Source organism: Cupressus sempervirens, chromosome 7 (assembly GCF_028749045.1).
Source record: "Cupressus sempervirens isolate cs-2001-9-10 chromosome 7, ASM2874904v1, whole genome shotgun sequence".
Lineage (NCBI taxonomy): Eukaryota > Viridiplantae > Streptophyta > Pinopsida > Cupressales > Cupressaceae > Cupressus > Cupressus sempervirens.
In genome coordinates, this window is record NC_143124.1 from 481770548 (window position 1) to 481778732 (window position 8185).

The window sequence follows — 8185 nt, forward strand, 5'->3', positions numbered from 1 at the left end:
TGTCAAACAATATGTCCAAGAAACTTACGACATGAATGACTCAAGTCAATAGCTAGGCAAGATGCCCAAATAAGCAAATAGATAGAGCAAGCAAGGTGACAAGTGAACAACTCTCCAACCCAAGAGTGTAGTCAAGAAATCAAAGAAATCATTTCAGCAAAAGGATAACTAGCAAGAAAACATAGACCATGAAGACAAAAAGACCAAGAGCACTAAGACCAAAGAGTCACTTTAAGCATGTTCAAGAACAAGAGACATAGAAAATAAAAATCAAATGATGAGACTCCCCTTAGCAAGCAAGACAAGAAAATGTTTGCATTTGATGTTTTGACTTGGTTGATAAAGTTTGACAATAGTTGATAGCATAGCAAGTTTCATGTTCAAAAGAAATTTCTTTCCAAGCAAGATAGTGACACATGAGTAGTCTTCAAACAATCAAGCAAGGGACAAAGCAACCTTGCATGATACAAGCATATTTGAGGTATCAAAAGAAATCCCTAGAACTATCATCATGTGTATGTTCCAAAGATTTCCATAGGTCTAGCACATTTGAGAAAACATCAAGTAATATCTACCTAAAGGACATGGTTCATTACTCAACAACTTGGCCCACGCTTGATGCTCCTTTTCCTCACACCAAGTGGTTTCCCACAAGAGATATTGGCTTTGTCATGGAAATGCCATAAGCATAACCAAGGAAACACATATGGTGAGTGTAAATCTTGGGGTGATCCGGGTAGTCCACTAGGATCAATCCTTGCACCAAGAAGTTGAGCGGCTAAAAAGGGTAGTTACTAACTTAAGGTGTTTAGATAGGGCTTCCGTTCATAGTGTTCATCTTGCTCCCAATTACGGGACACCTCACCTTGCGATGAGTAACCGATCTCGCGATCAAAAGAGTACCTTAAGTATTCTTGCCTAGTGATCTCCCTATGGTCGAAATCCCATAAGCAATCACACTAGGCAAAGACAAGCACTATGTTTACCAAATTTTTGTGTCCTTGGTAGCCTTGAGTTTATAGTGGGTTGGAAGAGCAAGGTAATCGGCTTGTCCCCACTTGGGTCGTTCCTCTCAGGTTGTCCGAGAGCAGGCCCTCTAAAGGATTCTAACTACACAAAGTGGATCAACTTTTGGAAGTCAAGATTTCTAGTTCACCACAAGGGTGAAGAGCATACTCTCCTATTCCAATCATTTTCTCCCAAACATGCCAAGAAGATTCAGTTACCCCTTGCTTTTGAAACCAAATGGCGAGTCAAGATTTCTGATTCACCACAAGGGTGAAGAGCATACTCTCCTATTACCAAAAGACTCCAATCACAAGTTTTATGTGCCTATGAAAAATGAACAATTAGTCAATGCCACACATGAAAACAAAAAAGCAAGAAATTTTGAGTTTTTATACTTTGGGCAGCGCTGCAAACAATGTTAGTAGCCCTTACGCATTTGAAGCTTTGACATGCGTTCTTTTTATGCAATGTTTCAATTTTTTTTTTCATAAGGATGGCAACCTGTAATCACAACTTGTTAGCACCAAAAGTTAGTATGAAATAATATAAAAATATGCAATAAAAAGTGGTGATTTGCCTCAAAAATCCAATTTATCTTCCAACCAAGTGCATGCAAAGAAAGTGCAAGTTAATCACAAATGCTCTCATTTTTACTCTTTGATTTTGACCTCGTCAAAAAGATTGGACTTGTTTGCTATGATTTCGGATCCAAAAACAGAAATGAAAAGAAGAGATCCCTACTAAAAATCAGAGAGATTTCCAAAAATGTAAGAAATTCAAACAAATCTCTTCATTTGCTCCCTATAGATCAATTTTGTCAAAACAGGCCAAATTTATCAAATCGAGTTTTTGATCCTTAATACGACCTCAAAATTCAAAAAACAAAGAAAGAAACCCAATTAGAATTCAAAAAACTTTCTGAAAATATAAGTTTTTCCAAAAAATACGCTGATTTGTGATCAAAAACGACTTTTTATGAAAAAAAAAGAAAAACTCATAACTCCCAAAAGTCATGTCAAAATGCTCTGCAAATCGGACTAAGACATTTTGAGCACATACCCAACCTGTAAAAAAAATTTTAGAATCAAACTCTAAGCGGTTTAAAAGATATGATCAAATATTTAAACCAACTAAATTTTTGGCCTTCAAACCAATTTACTTATGGGTTGGCCTTAAAACCAAAGTGATAATTCTACAAAACCGTTTGATTAGATCCAATATGCTGCTATAAAAAATTAGAGATGAAAAAAAAAAAAAATGGAGTTAGAAACTTGATTCAAGCCCCACGGTGGGCGCCAAAAATGTACACTCGAAAGTGTCCCACTCTAAACCCTTCTATCCAAACGATTCCATGAGTTCGGAATGCTTGGATGCCGGCTTAGAGCTCCCTATCCATGGAGTACAAGAGAGTATATTTCAAGAATAAGAAGACTCTCAGATGAGCCTTAGAGATACTCTTCTTGCTAGTAAACCATGCAATGGGAGGTTCCAAAGACAAGATGCAAGAATGCAAATGTCCCAAGGAGTTCCTCAAGAATGCAATGCAACTAAAAATTAAGCTAGCATGAATATGAAAAGTGCAACTATTCTAAGTATGGATGAGAGTGTTACAATCCCATTATTAAGCTATGTGAGATTAAGCTACATGTAAAAATGAAAGCTAAGCTAAGCTAGAATTCCATGATGCCATGGATGAGAGAATGTAGACAAGAAATAGAAGTTCTCCACAAAGCTCCAAAGAAACCTGTTAGAAAACCTGCAGCATAACAATAAAAAAAATATGGATGCTTTGAGGGGGAAAGCTCTCTCCCTTTTAAAGATGTATGAACGGTGGAGATCAAGATGAAGATGGTGGATGATCAACGGTTGAATTCGAAAATAGGAGTGATCCATGTGCACACACAAGTCAACCAATAGAATATAAGTTGACTTGTCATATAAGACAAAAGTCACAAAGCCTTTTCTTTTAATTGCAAAATAGAAAAAGGACTTTATGTGTGCACTTTAAGTGGGTTAGAAGAATGGGGTGTTTTATTTAATTAAAAGGGGACATGTTCTTTTAATCAAATAATGAACTTAGGATAGCATAGTCAAACTATAGGTTATAATCAAATAAATTAATTATTAGCAATTTGGTCTAGGTAAATGATTAAATTAATTTAGCCAAAATATTGAAAAGGGGGCTAATAGTGTAGATGACCATTTTTAGGTGATTACACATATCACATGCATGTCAAATATGATGAGAAAGACGCTCAAGAAGTCAAAACTAAAGAAAATAATTCTTCTAATACAATAATGAGCTATTGCTCATTCATTGAGTATAATAAAGATCATTCCCAATCAGATGATCTAAGTACACCCCTTATAGAGAAAGAGATAGTTGAAGATAAGTTGAATGCAAGCTTACTAATGGATACTTCTCACCCAATCTTTGAATCTTCTTCTATTGAATTTCCTAATGTAGTTTTAGCCATTGGCATTAATTAGGAAGGCATGTCAGATCAGTATGACAAAGGAAATATCCATGAGGAAAGAATGAAAGGAGTCTTTTAAGGTGATGAAGAGCCTAAGGTTAGACACCAACTAGGAAATCTTTTTGAATCAGTCGCAATCACACTTATGATAGAAAAGGTTCCCAAATGGAAGAACCTCTCACATGCTTGAGTAAAGACGACACTCTCCAAATAGTGGATGGATCAGCAAGTGAGACAAAAACAAAGTTTGAAGAGTTGGATGATAGGTGTACTCGGAATGAGCTTAACCCACTATACCTACCAACAGGGTTTCATGAAAATTTCATTATAAGAGAAAACCATCTTTTCCAAATAGAAGAATCATCTTTGGGTGGGAAGGATTATTTATCTCCTTTTGGAATAGATAATGCTAAAACAAATATACTACAAGGAGTGCCACAAAGACCATTGAAGGTTTCAAAAAACACATTATCTCATAGTGAAGAAGTGCTATACTACTTTCTCTTAGCAAGAAAAGGAGTTGCTCTCATGAAAAATATAGGTATAAGCCTTTCAAATTCCTCTAATTTAGATAAAGATTTTTCAAACTTATTAGAAGAAAAAGATGATGGACTTATCCTGACTAAGGTTGACCCTGTGCTTGAAAAAGCTCACTCCTATCTTGAGGGTGTTTTCAATTCTAAAAAGCCTCTTGTTGGTGCTGATTCCAAGAGAATGTGTGTTAAAAATAACATAATTCTTGCTTTGGACATTTTTGAACAAGTTTTATTTCAATGTATTGTTGGAAAGGAACTTGGAAATTCTTCATGGGATGCTTGGGAAAACTCTTAATTTTATGATGAAATGTGGTTCTTTGGATGTAATGATCAGTGGATAAGGTTCCTGTGCATGATTAGTCTAAAATACCAAGAAGACAAGTTTACCAAATGGAAGTGTTGGGTTGCACCATACTAGCACAACTCAGTGTTCAGGAAGGGTTCTTTCTTCCCATAGCCAGTGAATGGTTTTGTGTAAGTTTTTCCTTAGCTCTGGTCTTGTAGTGAGTTCTTCTCACCTATGTATATTTGTAAATCTTTTTGTTCTCTATTTTTGGTGGTGTGTGGTGTAGTTGTTTAGTGGTTGTGTGTTTAGTTTGCTTTCATTTATTGGTTCTTTGGTTGTTTTGGTGTTGTCCCCTGTTTCCTCTCTCTGCAAACACCCTCCTTCCTTTGTTCCCATGACTCTGTTACCCAATTGCTAGGAATTGGGCTTTAGCAAAAATTGCTATATTTTTTGTGTCCCTCATGGCTCAAATCCCTAGTTAGAGCTAGTTGTTATCATGCTTTTAACACCCACATTCTAAACTTTCAAGTCAACTCTATAAAAGAAATTTTGGTTAGTTTTAATTATTGATGATGGTTTGTGAGGAAAATAGTGGCATTAGGATATGTTGAAGTTGAACCATCAAGTTTAGAGTCTTAAGTTCAAGTTCAACTTCAAGTTCAAGTTTGTAGAATTGAACTTGAACTTCAACTTCTAGTTTGGGTTTCAGTTTGGTTTTCTTCAATTCAAATGAGGAGATTTTGGGTTCAAAAATACACTATTTGAGGTCTCAGTTAAGAAAGACTTTCAAAAGTTATCAATTCAAAACTGGTTCAAACTCATTTTATCAGAAATGAAATGCCCATGGAAACAAAGCTTGATTGGAGACTATAAAATAGCCCAATAAAGTCAATATTTTAAAAGGAATCCCAATTCAAAAGGTCATAAGGGATTATAAAATGATCGCATATAAATCTTCACATGGGCCATTGATAAAGTGACATGTTATAAGGATGTCATCATTTGAAAAATAAAGAATATATATGTTAGACAAAGTGCCTATGGAAAAGACACATGGGAAACCTATTAAGACCACTCCTCATAGATGCAAACTATGTTTTAGTGGTAATAAAATAGATGTCTATCTTGTAGACATATAAACCCTCATAGTGGTCAACTTCATACACTAAAAAATCTGAATCTTCTAGGCATCTAAGGGTCATGGTGAATGAACCCATTGTATGGCACACACAGTCATGTTGTAGTGCAAGTTGGCACTGATGTATGGCCATTCTCTACATTTTTCAACGTTAGTATATTCTAATGGAAGTTGATGTTAGAAGATTTGGATCTCACTATGGAAGAGTAGCATAATTGATCACATTGCTAGCATCAATGAATTTGATTCTCCTCACACTGCCATAAAACCTACTCTTGCACAAAACTATTTAAACATAATCTAATGCAAGAAAAGCTAGAATGAAGAGGACAAGTAAACTAGTGCTTGAATTTGAAGTCAATGTGTCATTCTCCAATTGCTTGATAAAATATGAACATCATCACTCCTAACACACAAATCACTTGACAAAGAGTTTAATGCTGTATTGAAGCTCAACCTAGCACGATAAAGATTTTTGAAATCCTTGGTCACTTGTGGTGATTTATGATGTGAAGATTGACATGGAGGTAGCACATAAAAAATTTAATGGAATGCACATGGTTTACCCACTTTTTCTAGTGGATTCCTGTCAAAGAATGCTAGAAGTGTAGAATAAGTATAACATTTGTCGAGGTCTTTGCTAGTTTTTGGTGCCTTAGAGTTTAGAGCTACTAGCTTGTCTAGAAAATATTGCATGCTTTGCAAAGTTAATGATTGGCATAATTTTTCCTTTAGTTGCTACATTGGCAACAAAATTCATCTTTGAGGCATTTGAAGGGAAATCCAAGCTTTTTACTCTTCTACATGGGCATTCCTATTCTAGACATACTATTGGATGTGTAGCAGTAGTTAAAGCAATACATTGGTTCAAAGATGCATAGATGAATTAGAACATTTTTCCAAATAGAAATTTTTTGGTAGAGTTTTGGGATAGCAAGCTTGAGGCACATAAATTATTTGACAAAGTGCATGCATCAAGATGTTCAGGCTAACAATATCTGGATTGATGCAAATGGTGCAGTTGAACTTGTAGACTACATGGCCTCTACTAGCATGCTTGAATCTAGTGATAGCCAATTCATCAATGAGATTAGTGAATAAAATTAAAATTTAGAGGATTTGGAGACATCCATTCGGACTCAAGTTTGGAATCACCCTAGTGCAATGCATTCATAAACTGACTCCAAAACTTGATTTGAGGAAAATGAAGGTGAAGGTTAGACTCAAGCAATGGTGATATTATGATAATGGTCCCAAGTAGGTGCCTACACTTATCTATCTTTCAGGTGTTATAGGGATAGCTGATGTTTTCTACAAATAGATTATGTTTTTGGGGATGAAGGTTTATCAAGTGATTGTTGCTGATGCACCACTTGTTTGGAGTCATCAAGAATGGGTTAAAACATTTGAAAAGTTCCTAGATGCTATTGATATTCATCATGTCCATTTGTATGGGATAGAAATTAGAAGGTTTCTAGCTCAAATATTTGCACATTATTGTCCTAGATGAGTTAAATCATTGGTGCTTTCCAATACATTTCTCAACACTCAATATTTTGTAGATAAAACACCTTGGTCTTCATTGATACATTGGACTCCCTACTTTATACTAAAGTAACACATTTTTACTAGGCTTCCAAAAGAACCACAAGAACCCTTTATTGTGGATTCTATAGATTTTGTGGTGAACTAGCTTGAAACCCTTGAGAGGGATGACTTGGCATCATGTTTGATTCTAAAGATAGCTTCTACTTCTATTGGTCAAGTGCTTGTACCAAACTCAAAAATCACAATAATGGATACTTGTGATAATAATTTTGTGCCTATGAATTGGAAATTTAGGGAGAGACAAGTAATATTATAATGTTTTATCAGACATTATAATAATCCTTAATACTTTTCCTCACCCCAATAATAGGATGTGTAACATTATACGAGGACAACATAAACTGATAAAAATTTGCAGGTGAGAAAGGAATAATTTCCAAAATCATTTTGGATAATTGAAAAATATTTTATCAAGGCAAAGGAGGGGGATACCTTTCAAAAGTAGTTACCGAAACAAAAAGAAACTTCTCTAGAGTTCTATTTAATTAAGAAGTTTAAACTAGAAAAGGGTTCTTCTTTTCCAAGGGTGGAAGTTCTATAGCTGCTACTATAGGGAGAAGATAACTTTGGTTTTGTAACAAGGGAAGCAATTTTTCTTTATGCAGATTGACTATAATAAGGGGATTGAACAATACTATTATTGTTTTATCATGTTTCTAGAATAAAGAGGGATATAAGTGTTTTTGATTTTTCTGTCATATACATTTGTGTTTTTGATTTGGAAGGATTCTAAGTCCTTTTATTTTTGTTTTAGATGTAGTCCTTTATTACTATTTCAGATGTGATAGATGTCTTATGGTTATGTATTCACGCTTTTGCATAAAAATGTTTATAGCTTTCTCTCTCTCAATTTTCTCTATGATATGGAAAACATGGTATATAGTCTTTTAGTTGTTTATTGGTTTTTCATTCATTACCATTTAGCAATTTGATAATCATGTTTATTCCATATTGATGGATGAATGTTTGAAAAACCCTTCATGTCTTCAGGTTAAAGACATAGTTAGATATCACATTCATTGAGTATCTTTTATGAGGAAGCTGTACCTCTCAATCTAGAAGAAGATTATCAATAAAATGATAATCTATCCAATTTCTAGTGCATTTTGTTATTCTTTTGAAAAATATTGAT

At 34.7% G+C, this 8185-nt stretch overlaps 1 pseudogene; it reads left to right on the forward strand.

The window, feature by feature from the left end:
• Nucleotides 1-6649: 6649 nt before the first annotated feature.
• Nucleotides 6650-7426, forward strand: LOC149547647 (uncharacterized; annotated as a pseudogene).
• Nucleotides 7427-8185: the final 759 nt, after the last annotated feature.